Raw genomic sequence first — 14,813 nt, 5'->3', positions numbered from 1 at the left:
TTCAGGCTCAGAGGCTTCTAACTTAACAGCAGCTAGAAACAGTACACCAGTAAGAGTCTAGACAGAGTGATATGTTTCTTTCTTTTAAGTTCTTAAAAACAAGTTGAGAGATGCCCACTGCTGGATGACCAGCAGGAGCTGTAGAGTGTCTCTCCCATGGCGAACCCATTTGCTTTAAATCTTTAAATGTTTGCTGCTCAAATGGTGTACGTGAGCAAGCAGGATCCCAGTGCATTTCCACTCTCCACAGCCTGGGAAAATCACATTAAGACCATTCTCTCTGTAGTCTTCTTGTTAACATAATTCTTTTTTGTTTTGTGGTTCACCCCTAGCTTAAAAGGAAACTCCATAAATATTTTGGGGATTTTAACAGTGTTACTAAAAAACTGCATACTATTCTAATAGTTGCTTACAAAGTTCTTGTATATTTGGGAGCAATTTGTAAGTATCACATCTGTAAAAATTTTAATGTCTAATATTAAAATATCTTGAGATGAATTTAAAGATTTTCTTTCTCTGTTGTTTTCTGTGATCAGTCAGAAAATACTTTTCATGCGCCTTCTGCCTCTGATTTTGACCCAGAGCTGCTGTTCTCCGGTTTTAATAAATGCGTACTGCACCTCCAGGGAACTTACTTGGAGCACAAGCGGGAAAATAACCCTTAGCAAAATTCCATGAGACGTGTTGTGCTCCATCTGTAAAGGGGAACGAAATGTAAACTAAGGTTATTCTTCAGCTCCTGCTGGGAAGTAAGACTTGCCTTTACTAGGTTTACCTTCTAGGAACAATGTCAGTGTGGAAGAATGCTGGCTCTTCAGCTCTTCCCACTTCCTCAATTTTCAGATGGCATTTGTTAGCCTTATAGTGAAAGAATACTAAAATGAATACATAAAACCTGTAAGATGGGAGTGATCAGCTGTCCCACATTGAAAGGATGGATTTATATTCATGTCTCAGCATTGCAATCGTGGTAATGTTCAGGTGGTTGGGCAGAGCAATGAAATGGATTGAGGGTCAGGGCTCTGACCAGAGAAGAGGTGATAGTTTGCCTTCCCTCCTCCTCTCCATTTTTTCCTTCATTCAACCAAGCAGCATGAGCACCCACTGCCGCAGAATCAGCCGTGGGGGAAGTAGGCCAGAGACCAGATACAAGTAGAAAATAAATGAGAGAGGGAGAGTTATCCCTCCTACTTGGACAGTAGTGGGGTCTAAAACATCTATACATTGTAAGCAATGAATAAATCTTTTGTTTGTTTTGTTTTGTTTTTTTAAATTTGTGTGAAGTAAACTAAGATGGCTTTTAGGTGAAGAGCTGTCACAAAACAGCAGCCTACTTCCTGGAATGGGAAGGGGAGCTTACGCAGTGTGTGTGTGTAAATAGTAGTGGGAGGGAGGACTTTATCCTTCTCCTGTTCATCCCTAACGCTTTCCTGGGAGCCCTTCCTGTTGGAAGACATCTCATAAAACCTGAAAATTGTTTTCTTGTTGTGCTTCCTGGATTGAGAGAGCACGTGTGGCATCTGTGGCATGGCCTTGCAGTGGGCCTGCTGGGAGCTAGAGTAGGACAAGGCAGAACAATGAGGGCCCAGAGACCCTTCCTGGCTGTGTGTGGAGCCCTAATGGGAAGGGATGGGGCAGGAGGAGAGCCAGCAATGCTATTTTTTGCATCACAGATGCATTAATATTGTGGGAAGCCACTTCTGTGACTGCCAGATATCACAACAGCTGGAGCAGCAACTGGAAGAGCCTGGACAAGGGGATTTTATATTGTTGTTGTGGTCACTGTTAATACCTCCCTGTTATTTATTAGCAATGATTCTGTCAAGTGCCCCTTCCTTTAGGCAAATGGGCACGCAAGCAGCCCTGCCAGTAGCTGTATGCATGCGTGAGGATCTGGTTTTATCTTGTAAACCCACTCAGAGGAGTAAAGTGAAGGCTTATATGGCCACCAAGTTAGGCTGTAGGGGAATTTTGATTTAATTGTGTGTCATATATGGTAACGGGTATCATTGTATTTTTCAGCTTTGCTTTTTCCAACAGTTTTAGATACCTCATGTGGGGAAAGTAGTATCTTTTAAAGAATACGTTCTATATTTGGTACTGATTTGAGGCACAAATGTGTCTAAAGGAAAAAGGCTTTTCAAGTGGCATGCTGCTGGCTCAAAGGTTCCTCAACAAACTCTGCCGGGCTCTGCCTCTGAGCTGGGCTGCCCTCTCACCAGCCTGAGCCTTGAGGGATCAGTTCAGGAACTGCTTGACACTCTGCACGATATTCTTCAATGGTCTCTTTCTTCTCTGGAAGAAAGATACAGGGAAATGTCAGAGAGAATTAACAACTTGGATGGGCAAGGACTGAAAACTGTACGGAGATGACTGAGAGAGGAGCACTGTCCCACAAGGAAACAGTTATTAGTACTGCAAAGGTGGACTTAATTTTTTGTTGTTGTGTTTTGTTTTAAAATACATCAAAACCTTAAGTTTAAAAAAAAAGTGGAGGAACAAGTTCTGAATGGGCTATAATCTCCAGCAGGTATTTTGGCAATAGCACTAATAGGCAAGATGTTGAGAATGGCTTCTCTTAAAATCCCAGCTGAAGAGTGTGTTTGAATATTATGCCCAGGGCTGTAATGATATCCTTCCTGTGCACAAGTGTGTGAGAAACAACCCAAACCAGGGAGACTGGGCCTGGTGGTAGATCTGTGGTGGTCTTTGCAGGCTTCCCCCTTCAGATCATAGAATCACTGAATGGTTTGTGTTGGAAGGGACCTTAAAGACCATCTAATTTCAGCCCCCCTGATATGGGCAGGGACACCTTCCACTAGACCAGGTTGCTCGCAGCCCCATCCCAACCTAGCCTTAAACACCTCCAGAGGTGGGGCATCCACACCTTCACTGGGCAACTTGTTCCAGTGCCTCACCACCCAAGGGGACACTGAGTTGCTGCTGGATTTGGAGCTGCTCCCACACCACCTGTGAGCTGGAGAATCCGCATTAATGCCTCAAGTTGTTTGGGATCTGCAGAGCTACAGGTGGGTGGTACAGGCAGAGCCTGGATCAGCAACACAAATTTGCAAATTGTGAATGTGTGTGTATGTGGAAAATCTAAAACAGGATGGAACAATGTTTTCCAAAGAACAGAATGGAGCAGTGAACAAATAATTAGGCTCTTACTCAAACCAGAGGACAAGGAAAAACATTGTTCTGTTTTTCTTCTTTGAGGTGGTAAGGTGGTCACCTACTTCTGCCATGAGTCTCAGTGTATAGCCTCTGGCAAGGCTCTCAGTACTCCTGCACATCAGATTCATGTCTGTGAAATGGGGATAGTTTCTCTCATAATTAACAGAGACTTCAGGAGGAGAACATCCTCAGCTGGCTGAAGTGCTTATGGAGCAGTACTGCAGGCAATGCTCCCATTCCTATAACAGGCATCACTGAATTAGATAAGCCACAAGCAAGGATTTAAAACAGTTTTGGAACTGAATGGCACTTGTATCCAACAAAGACCAAATGTTTTCTATTGGGAGATAAGGATATTTTGTTTCTCACAGTGTAAACATGAAAATATTTGCCTTTGTAGATTAGCCGCAGCAATGAAAATATTTTCCATAGTCACCAGTTGGGAGTTCTCAGACTCTGTTGATAGATCTGAAATGGTCTGATATAGGCTGTGACTGGGAGTTTAATTAAATGCTAGATATGGGGCAGGCTGAGGCCTTTTCGCTCAGGATACAGCAGGTAATGTTCTCAGTGAAGTCTCTTCTGTGCTTACTGTCATGACGTTGACTTGTGTATCAAATGTGGTCAAATGGTAGATGAATCGATGAGAAAATGAGAGAAATGAGTATTAGCTCCCATCTGCATTGGCTGACACTTGGTTTTGATGCCTGGGTGGCTGGCTCTCTGGCCCTGTGGGAAATCATTAACATATTTTAATTCTTATGGATTTCTATTTGGCAAAAGTAATATCCAACTCACAGCTTTTACAGAAGCCAAACTGTGTGTCTTTATACTGACTTTGACAAATAAATAACTTTTTTTTTTTTTTTTTTTTTTTTTTTTTTCCCATAGAAAGCCCAGAGGCAGATTACAAAGTTTTACAGATCGTTTGGAAACTGCTTTTTTTCTTTTTTTTTTTCTTTTTTTTTTTCTTCCCCCTACGGCCATTAGAGACCTGCTTCCCAGCATGCCTCTTACATTGCCCGAAAATCATGTGGATAAGAAAATGTTTCCTAATGAAAACACTTCCCAGCTGAAAGCATGCAGTGAATCACAGACCTACGAGGATCTGGGTCCCAGCTCAGAAATCAAGTGCATGTTTAACCTTTAGTCCAGGCAGAGCCACACTGCCCTGGGGCTTTAACTCCCTAGGGAACAGTGAATAAGACTAAGGCAGCCTTCTCATTCTTGCACAGAATTAACTTGCAGATTTAATCGACCTGTTTTATTGCACATATTTATGTTGAATTGTCCTGCTATACGAATTATCATTCATCCGGGAACATAATGGCTCCAACAACTAACTTCAGTGTCACATAACAAAAAAAATAAGAACACTTCTGAATTTCTAAGACTGTGTGGTACTGTTCCTTTACAGTGGTTCCCTTTCTGTTAAAAGGAAAGTCATTTTGTTAAATATTTACTTATTCAACAAACATGCGGTTCCAACTTTATATATCTTTAAGTAATGAATGACAGAGTAGAAAAAGGCAGTTAGTTGTCTCCGTTAATTTAGGTTAGTATAGGAAAAACAGGAATTGACAACTATAACATACTGAAGAGAATGAATGTTTATTTTCCCATAAAATGCAAAATGTAGCTAGTTTATTAGACTGTAACTTAATTTTATTGCTCCAAGTCTTGGACATTCTTATTAAGGTCATTATAACTCTCTTAGCAACAAAAGGTTACAAAAAATAATTAAAAATATCTTGGGCTAACCTCACACACGTGAAGCAGCAGTAATAATACAAATGCCACGCAAATCCCTTTGTCAGCCTGTGATGAGAATGGGCAAACCTGGAACTTCTGTTTTTCTTGGAGTTAACCTTTTTGGGAAGAAGGAAATAGCAGGATTTGGCTGCTGAATTCTTTCCTTCTCTCTCCTTCCTTTGTGTGGGGTATGAAGGACTGAATCAGAGCCCTGCTAGATATGGCTACAGGCATCCAAGGGAGTCTATGCACATTGATTTCTTGAGCACCTTCAAGCAAGATTGCTGATCTTGAGAGCCAGGTTTCCTTGCTACACAAAATTAAGAAGAATAAAAAGTTCCTGGATGATATTTTTAGAGATGTGAACGTGTCTAGCAAAGGAGGGACTGAAGTGTGCAGTGCAGAAGAGAGTTAGAGATGAAAGATGAGTTACTGTGACTAGAACATAAAAAGGAAGGCAGTCATCCAGAAGGGATCGTGAATGTTGGAGTAAAATAATTTGCCCCGGGATGTACGACTGATAGGTGATAAACACACAACTCTGGAATAAAGTAAACAAGCTTTGTCAAACGTGCTCCAGCTATGGATGGGGAGGAAATGTGACCAAGACACAAACACTGCAGTTAGTAAGCATCATCTGGAAGACAATGTGTTCATTGGTACGTTATGCAGTACAGTTTGGAACCTCTTTTGCTTTCAGTTTTCCCTTTGCATCTAAGTGAGAGGAGATTTCAGATAGCTGACACAGTCCTGAGTGGAGTTGCCACCTGACTCATCACTGCGGTCAGCCCTGGACTCTGGGAATGCAAAAGTAAGTCCCTGCGTGTCGCTTAAGTAGCAGGCATCCACATCTCCTGCAGCACAGCCCAGATGAGGGCATTGTGCTGCACTGGCAGGAGACAGCAGTCCAGAGAAGCCTGACTTTTCTCCAGCTGTGGCTCCTCCACGGACACCACAGCTGCATTGTAGAAAAATGGGAAAAGTCGTAACACCTGAGCTGTGTATCCCTCAAACAAACTTTTGAGAGTGGGTAGACACTGGGACATCGGTGATGAGACAGGTTAAAATGTGGGATAAAGGAGTTTTAACAGCATTGGCTCTTGCTGGCTTCAGACCAAAGTCCTGGATGCCAGGGCTTGGAGCTTTTGTCTAGTCTCCAGGGTCCAAGAAACTGAAGATGTTTTGTCTTTGTCTAGCGTGCTGCATGCAGGTCACTGAGGCTCTGGTGAGAACATCCCATGACATCCTAAAAGAGAAATTCTGGTCCTTTTGCCTTGTGTTTCATTTAATCAGATTTGAGGAATCAGTATGAAAGAAAAAAGATATATTCTTTCCCAAAGTTTAAGCAGAAACGTGTTATGTCATCTTCAGAGCTGGACAGCCATTAGAAATCCAACATAAACCAGTAGTCCTGTGAGCTACGCATCTGACGGGGCTTGGCTTCCCTTGGGTGAACTCTTACCTGGATTCTCCTAGGTCTAGCAGGCTAGGGGCTCCGACTGCAGCTTTTCCTGTGGGTGGGTATTCATTACATCTTTCATCTTTGCAGCTTTCCTGGTGTTTAATAAGGGTTTAACTCAAGCTGCAGTGGGTCTTGTCTCCTTTACTTAGCAGCCTGTTTTCACGAAATGTGTAAGAATGTACCATTTTAGAGCCTTTTATTGCTCTGTCAGATGTGGTTAAAATTGGCTACTGTTTGTTCTTGTTCCCCCTCTTTCTCTTGCATAACGTGCAAGTATGTACACGCACGTATGTGTGCATGCAGGCGCACACACAGAGATTTATTAAAGCTATGAAGAGATAATAATCTCCAAAAAACTTTTAATTTCTGTAGGAATCCAGGCTAGGAGAAAAAGAAAAAAAAGTGCTGTATTTTTTTTTTCTTTGAGAGAAGAAAAGCAGGAAGGTGGTTTGTTGTTTTTTGGCGGCAGATAAAATATTCAATTACCTCTCTGTTTAAATGGTGTGCATTGCTGAAAATCTGGCCCTACTGTAGCAAAGTAAAAGATGTACTGGAATTCTCGTCCTGGAATCGCACGCTGATGCTTATGCAAGGCACGCAGTCTTTGCCTTCAGTGCTTGAGTGGTCCTGCTGAGACTGAAGGAATGCACAGAGAACTTAGGCTTGCAGTGCAATCCTGTCTCTGTTAAATCTTTTGGAGTTTTGCCATGGAAAGAAAGGCATTTTACCCTTCACTTGTAAGTAATTAAGATGATAGTGGAGTTTCTGTATTTTCCAACTTTGTGAAAACAAACTAATAGCAATGATCCACTTCAATAATTCAAATATTAATTGACACACGGGAGAGAAACAATAAAAATAATTAACTTTTGTTAATTAATTTTTAGAAATAAGAAGGACACCTGCGGCAAAGCACAGACGTTAGCGGGTGTCATTAGATTGGGAAGGCTGTGTGGTAATTCTGAAACAAAAATGGGTCAAGAGGACCAAGAGTGATTTGCAGCACGGTCTGAGAAGTTGTGTGGAGTATGTGATTGTTAGTGAGCTGTAGAAAAGGCAGTGAAGATGTGCATTTTTTTTTAAGATGTCTATAGAAGCTGGAGGTTAATTAGCAGTCAAAAATATATACAATGTTTTATGTCAGCACCATCAGTGTGTTAATTATTACTTTTAAATCTCAAATGTGTCTCTTCCAGACTTACACTGAAATATTGACGATTCTTTTACTACGGTGTTTCTTGGATAAATTTTTTTCCTGAAAAGTTTCTTCTATGACTAGAATTGGACTTTTAAATCTCACCCAGGTATCTTCTCTTCCTTGGTATTTGCGATGTAATTCTCCTTGGCTGTGGTATTGCAGGGGATAAAAAGTGAACATAACTGTTACCATTGTCTTGTCCAAATTTTAAATATTGACTTTTCTGCAGTGTAAAAACAGAAAAACCTGCAGTGAACCTTGAAACTTTCCACCTCCTCTTTAGAAGTTATTAAGTTAAAGGCACAAACCTGATTTGTTCCATTACTCTTGATGCTTATGCCTACATTTACTGAAATTATGCTTGTAGCAAAAACCACAGAGGTTTTATATGCCACTTCGGACAGGCCAGAAAGAAAGCTAAGCCTTGGGGGTTCCTCGCAGATGAGTGAGAGCAGATCAGGCACCCTGGGGAGCATCCAAGCCAAGCAGTCTGGTGATGGCACGGGCTGCATGCAGTCTCCCAGGGCCAGCTAAAACAAAATGCTGGGAACTGCTGGGTGTTCAGGTCATTCCTGCCCTAGACCCTTCCTGGAGAAGGTTTTTCTGTCAGAATGGCCGAGTCCTCTTCTGGAAGTAGCTGCCCGCAACTTTTCTTTCAAAGATCTAATTCAGCTTTGTTGTTTTTATTGTTTTGTTGTTGTTTTTTAAGAAACCAAAAAAAACACCCTCCCTCACTGAAAACTATGAAAGCATTTAGAGCTGTTACCAGGTCTATCAATCCCCTTTGCGTACAAAATTTGCGCTCAATCCCTCAGTGTTCAGACCACCTTAACCCTCTGGCCTTGAGGCTGCTGGAGCAGGGGCTCCAGCCTCCAGCCTCGAGACCTGCCGCTTGCCAGCGCGAGCCGGGATGTGGTTGGGACCGTAGCCCCAAGCTTCTTTCTCCTAGGGGGAGCCACAGAGTCCTGCCTGATCTTGCTCTGGCAACTAGAATTCAGATTGAGATTCCTAAAAATGTCACTTCATCCTTCTAAAAATATTTCCTTTCAGAGCACATAATTCCTGCTATTAAGTTTTCAAATTTTGAGTAAACATATGTGCATATATATAATTTGCCAGTCTCTTTCGCTTCCACAATGGCCTAATTTTCTGCTATCAGTATTATTAAAAGTAAAATGCCAAATTGGAAGACAGACAGAATTATGCTAGACAAGAAGTACATAATACTTTTTTTTTTTCTTTCTTTCAGGTGAAATATCTTTCTTTTTTCTTTTTATCTGTGTATCTACTTATTTATTTTCTGTTCCAACCTTGTGACAGGCTATGGAGAAAAATCCTTAGACACCGTATTACCAATTCTGCAAGTCATGGTTACGGAATTTTCCTCTGAACAGCTTTTCTAAGCTTACCTAAAGGATCCTATGTATTTATTTATTTATTTAAATTATTTATTTAATTCAGTTATGTCTGTCGCGATGACCTTGGAGGATAGGAATTATGCAGAAACAAACAGGATAATGGCAGGGCCCAAGTGTAGTAAGTTTTAGGAAGCTTGAAAAATGAGATACATATTTCTCACTTAAGTGAGGTGAAGTAAAAGAGAGTTCTCTCCTCTCTCCAGTGACATTACCTGCTAAACGACAAGTTTTCAGCTCTGTGTGCCTATCTGCTTTTTCCTGCCACCTCTCTCCAAATGGGAGAGAGATCAGATAAATTTGTTTCCTCTTTGAAAGCAACAAGTTTTGTTAAAAATGTACTTACTTTAGTTGCCAATTGAATAAAAACCACCCAAATTTCACAGGGTAGATATAACTAATATACTCTTTATTTATAGATACATACAAATAAAAACAAGACAATACAATTAATGGAAATAAAACACCACCACCTGCATAGCACATTGAAATTCTTCTCCTGTCTTAGTCACACAGTTTAACACTAGAAATTAAAAACAGCAGAATCAGTTTTCGCTAGCATCTTATTAAGGACAGATCCTGTTTACCAGTCAAATATTATAAGATATCCTCATGGAATTTGACAAGTGGGAGAATATACAAAAATAGTATCACCCAGTGAGTTACAGCTATAATGAAGGAGGAAGAATTTCTGACTAGAAGACAACATGACTTTTTTTGTCCTAATTGCTTAAAAAAATTTGAAAATAAAATGACTAGGCTAAAAACAATGCTCTTGATGACTGTCCTCATACAGTGGCATGTGTAGAGCTTGGACAGACTTTCTGTTGGCCCCATTCTTTGCAGATCTGTCATCAGTGTTGGTGAAGAGTCACGGCCTTTAGATTTGTGTGTGGACTGGTTGGTTAAGCTACTTATTCACAGGTTCTTCCTCTTCTGTGGCTAGGCTGTATGTCTCAGACCTCCAGTCCAGTGCAGGACGAGTCTGGGCCTGGTGTGTTACTGCTGTGAACTGAACTGTTCACTAGTTGACTAGGCCTTTCTTTGTCCCATGAACTGCTCCCACTGGATGTGAGCAGATCAGCAGAATCAAATGTGTCCTCTGCTGGACCCACATACTGGAGATTTCTTTGACCTTTTTTAAACGGAGTTGCTTAATGGAGACATTCAGGCAGAAACTAGTATTTTTAGACTTGTCTTCACAATTTAAAACAGAAAAATTGCTTGTCTAAAATCCAGTTCCATCTTTAATGAATATTATTTGTCCTTTATATGGTTACAGCTGGATACTATCACACTTGCACAGTGGTCTACACAGTCTTTGATATTCATGGCAGCCATACAGAACCATAGGGCTTTTCAAGTGCTCTTGAGTGCTGCTTGTGCTCCTCTAGAGGCTAGAAATCCTGGGCTGACAGACACTTCACATAAACGTAGCCAAAAGCAAGTTCCTGAGCAGTCTGGCAAGCTTGACACCCTGAACTCATCTGCTTTTTGCTGCTGAAGAGAGTCCTACCTCTAGTCATTTGCTCCCACCCATGGAGCCCTGTCCACTGTAGTTTGACTCAATATAGCTTGCAATTTGGGAAGCAGTATTTTTGCAGGGTTGACTTTGTGGCCTATCTGCAAATTGATTAAATTATGGCGAGGTCAGTGAGCTGTTAGGTTGGCTCAGCTTCTTCTGGTCAAACCACACCTACTGCTCAAGCCTGCTCCGGCCTTGCAAAATTTGTGTTCTTGTAGCCACTCATCCCGGGATAGGGAGGTGCTTTCTGGGGGCTGATGATACAATCCCAGCCAACACCTTTCTCTGACCATTGCTGCTTCCTTGCTGATTTTACACCATGCAAGGAATCAATTCTCTGTTGGTATCTGAAGGGTTGAACTCAGTCACGCAACTACCTCCAACTACCACATGCTGACTCAAGAAACCTCTCAAGTCAACCTGCCAGTCCTTCCTGCTGCCTTAGGTAAAGATCTCCCAATGTTCTTCAGCAAATGGAGCCATATGTGACAGAAATTCGGGGCAATGTCTAGGAATAGTAGCTAAATCTTTCTTCTGGGTTGCGAAGACTTCAGAGAACATTTCTTTTTTAGAAGAGGAAAGCCAAAATTCTGGATGAAGTTGGATCTCGGAAGTTTAATGAGTGAGTCAGAACCTTGTCAGTATTTTGCCTTTTTTTTTTTTTTTTTTTTTTTTTTTCCTCCGGAGTACCACATAAATGCTTGGTTTAAAAAGCGAAACTTGGTCCTACAGATTCTACTGCAATTTTTACCCAGGTGATTGAATTCAAAGGTACCTCACATTCAGAGGATACCTCCTCTGATTCATTGTTTTTTTTGTGTGTGTCATAGTTGCTTTTTCAGGCATGCAATTTAGATATTCTGCTTGTTGCCCCTTCAGTAAAGGCTGTGTTTTTTCAAACTGAATCCCTAATGATTACTCAACCTCATCTTAAATCTCAGGCTTTCAAACTAAAACAACCTGAGCCCCAGTTTTCCCAGTGGTGCAGAGTACACCACACCAGCCTGCATTCCTGCGCATCTTGTCCAGTTGCATTCTAGGCTACAGTATGACAAAAACACCACTTTACAGAGGAACAGAGTAACACGGATGTGAAAACTGATCTTGACCACATACCAGCAATTGTTAAATAATATGCTTCTTTCAAAAAATGCAGGGTCACTGGTAGAAGGGACTACTAAACCCAGAAACAATGTACTGTAACTCAGCAGTTTCAAAGGAGTGTACAGACAGAAAAGACATTTCCACTTGGTGCAAGTTGTGTTAGGTTGTGCACTTCCTTCTGAATTTGTACAACTCAAAGATTTAAACCAACGAGATCTAATTACGTGGTCAAATGCAACACTGAGCTTACAGGTGGAATGACAGGAGAGGTGTTAGAGTTCTTTCCAATTTGCGTCTTACTTGATCTTTCAAAACCTTCCCTGAGGTTTCATCAGAATCGGGTAGGCATCATTCCTCTCCTGAACTCTGCTGCTACTTATGGCAAGGGCTGCATCTCAGTTCTGAAACAGCTGCCATTTTTGCATCTGACGGTTATTCTCATTACGTATAGGCCAGTGTTGCTTTCTCTGGATCTACGTGGCTCAAGCTACAACATACCTTTTCAGCAAATAGATGGGGAATTCATCACAGGGCCTGCAGTTTATCACTAGCAGCCTAGAAAGAGGTGGTGAGGGCTTGAAGAGGCAAGGCTCTTTAATAATGAACTGGTCATGGTTAGTTTATTCAGATCACATACTGATACAGTACATCTGGTGAGTAATCTCAAAAAGAGGAAACAATGGCTCTTCTAATTGGGCATAGAGCTCAGTCTCTGTGGGGATACCAGGCCAGTGCTGATTCAGCAAGACCACCACCTAACAGAGCTTCCACACACTATGGATATGATCACCTCCCTGATACACCCAGGATTCTCCTGGTGACTGTTTTGATTCTTGTACATTGATAAACACAAAGCTACAAATAATGTCTCTTGTCTCCTTTTTTCCTTGATTTTTTTTTTGCTTGAGTTCTTTATCTCCACTGTAAAGTTGTAAATAAAAACTTTTAGCAGTCTTCATTTAACCTTTCTGCTCCTTTTTGTAACAGTGTACCTACTTTTCTTGGTAATAACATACCTAGTTAGTTTTTTATTTTTCCAAATTTATTGTGATTTATCTTATTCTCTTTTTAATACTTGTAACTATTCTATTATGTTTCACTTTTCCTTTTTTATCTGCATTTAGTAATACCATGACCGTGTCCCCCTAATTTTAGGTACTGACTAGAAAACATTGGTCACAACTGGTGTTGTGAAGCCTGTTTACACATCTGAGATTTATTGTGCTAAAAAAACCCTCTTAATAAATAAAAACAATCCCAATACAGGTATTTCAAATTCTTCTGTCCTAAAGCACTGCAATTATGTCACAAGTCTGCAACCAGATCCATACAGCTAAATTGCCAGATCAGCAACATCTCATGCATGGAAGAAGTCACAGAGCTCTCTTATACCCAACTGCAGCAGAAATTGAAATCTACGTTCTACACAACATACTCTTCCTAAAGAAAAACACCATGATAGTACTCAGCAATACCCTGCTAATTAGCAAGGCCCAGTTTTTTAATATAATTCCCAGCATATGAACAGGAAATTACTTCCCTTACACATCAAACTTTAAATGAACTTTTTCCTAGGTTATCAGAAGTCCAAAGCCATCTGTAATAGTTTTTGTTCCACGATGACAAGGTATCACTAGCAACACCTGATACAAACAGAAACTTTTAGATACTACAGTGGTCTTATGCAGCGTGTAATCTTCCATTTTCATCATGCCCTAATTTGCTCTGTGTATATACTGACTCATTCTTAAAGGTTGTGGATTCTAGCTTTTACTGGCTAAAAGTTATTTCTGACGTTACATTACATCAAAATAAATGTGACTTGTGTTCTTAGTTACAGCTTTTAATTTTTAGGAGTTCTAATATTAAAATAAAAATTATGAATTGCAAAAAGCTTCCTTTTATGGATGTGCTATCAAACTCGCTAACAACTGATTCTGAAGCAGTCTCACAAAGATTATGTAAACGTACAGACATTTCAAAATTGAGTGCTTTTTTAATACCATGGAAAAAAATGAGTTTGACAAATAGTTTTGGGACTGATTTGCAATTTGCTATTAAGAGTCATCTGATGGCGCTCACAATTTGCTTGCAAAATACATATGCCAGAAGTTGGACTGCACGTCACGCAGTATGAGCACTCTTATGCTGATGGGGCAGATGCTGCAGGCTTCCTCCATTCTAACTTCCTAATATTAAATTCACATTTTTCACAGCACATTTTTCGTGCTCTGTGACGGTTTCTGGGCTAAGTAAGGCTGGGGGGTTACTGCAAGGTCATAGTGATGGACTGGTTAAGAAGCAACATTCACTCTCTGTTCAGAAAATATGCTGAAAATCCTGACCACGTTTCTGGGTTTCGTAGTTACTGCCAGCAGGCCCTTCGGGGTAGCATGTAGGTTCAGGTATAAAGCACAAATATGGACGGATGAGAATATGCTCACTGGATCTTTTAGGTAATTCTCAGTGATAATCACTTTTTTTAAGTAAAGTAGGCTTGAGTTCTTCGGTCTGATGCTTTTCAACAGCATTTATGGACTCCCTGGAACTCTGTATGAAAGGCAGAACTAATTTACTGGAGGTGTCTAAAGGCTTGGGGTCACACTTGCAGCATAGCCCACATGGTGCTGGATCATGCTGCACCTGGACACGAATAAAGGCCACGCTGAGGCTGTTCAGCTTCACAGGAAGCCCTCGCGAGCTGTGGTGTAACAAACAGGCCCTACTAATCATCATTCCTGCATCATCGTATACTTTGAACTTATTTCCTGTCATAGTTTAGCAACCTGAGTTACTCGCTTCCGTTCTGTTGTGTAACACGAGCGACCAACTGCTGACGATGAGGGAAATCCTTTCAATTCCCCTTAAAATGCCTAAAAAAGGCCTGTCTGCCTAAAAAAGGCCCGCTTGCCTGAGCGCTCGGCGCCGAGGCGAAGCGCCGCGCTCCTGCCAGCAGGCCGTGGCTGGCGGCCTGGTCCCGGCCGGCCAAGCAGCTTTGGGGATTTAGCCCGCCGCGGCCAGCGCCTTACGCAACGGCGGTGACTCGGCCCCGACGCCGGGCTGCCGCTGCCCCGCCGGCCCGGCCCCGGGGGCCCCCAGGGGACGCGGCGCCGACATCTTAGGGCCGGGCCGGGGCGAGAGGCCGCGAGCCCCCCCCCCACCCCCCGCCGGGGCCGCCTC

At 41.7% G+C, this 14,813-nt stretch overlaps 1 long non-coding RNA gene across 1 annotated transcript; it reads right to left on the bottom strand.

Annotated features, from left to right (window-relative positions):
* Positions 1-3,013: 3,013 nt before the first annotated feature.
* Positions 3,014-14,549, bottom strand: LOC118169622. Its single transcript, XR_004752201.1, has 2 exons — positions 5,948-14,549; positions 3,014-5,783 (listed from the first exon to the last, which is right to left on the bottom strand). It is a non-coding gene; the product is annotated as an uncharacterized LOC118169622 (long non-coding RNA).
* Positions 14,550-14,813: the final 264 nt, after the last annotated feature.

Source organism: Oxyura jamaicensis, chromosome 7, assembly GCF_011077185.1.
Source record: "Oxyura jamaicensis isolate SHBP4307 breed ruddy duck chromosome 7, BPBGC_Ojam_1.0, whole genome shotgun sequence".
In the NCBI taxonomy this organism is placed as follows: Eukaryota; Metazoa; Chordata; class Aves; order Anseriformes; family Anatidae; genus Oxyura; species Oxyura jamaicensis.
The sequence above is the reverse complement of the archived record's forward strand: the minus strand, read 5'-3'. Positions and strand labels throughout refer to the sequence as shown.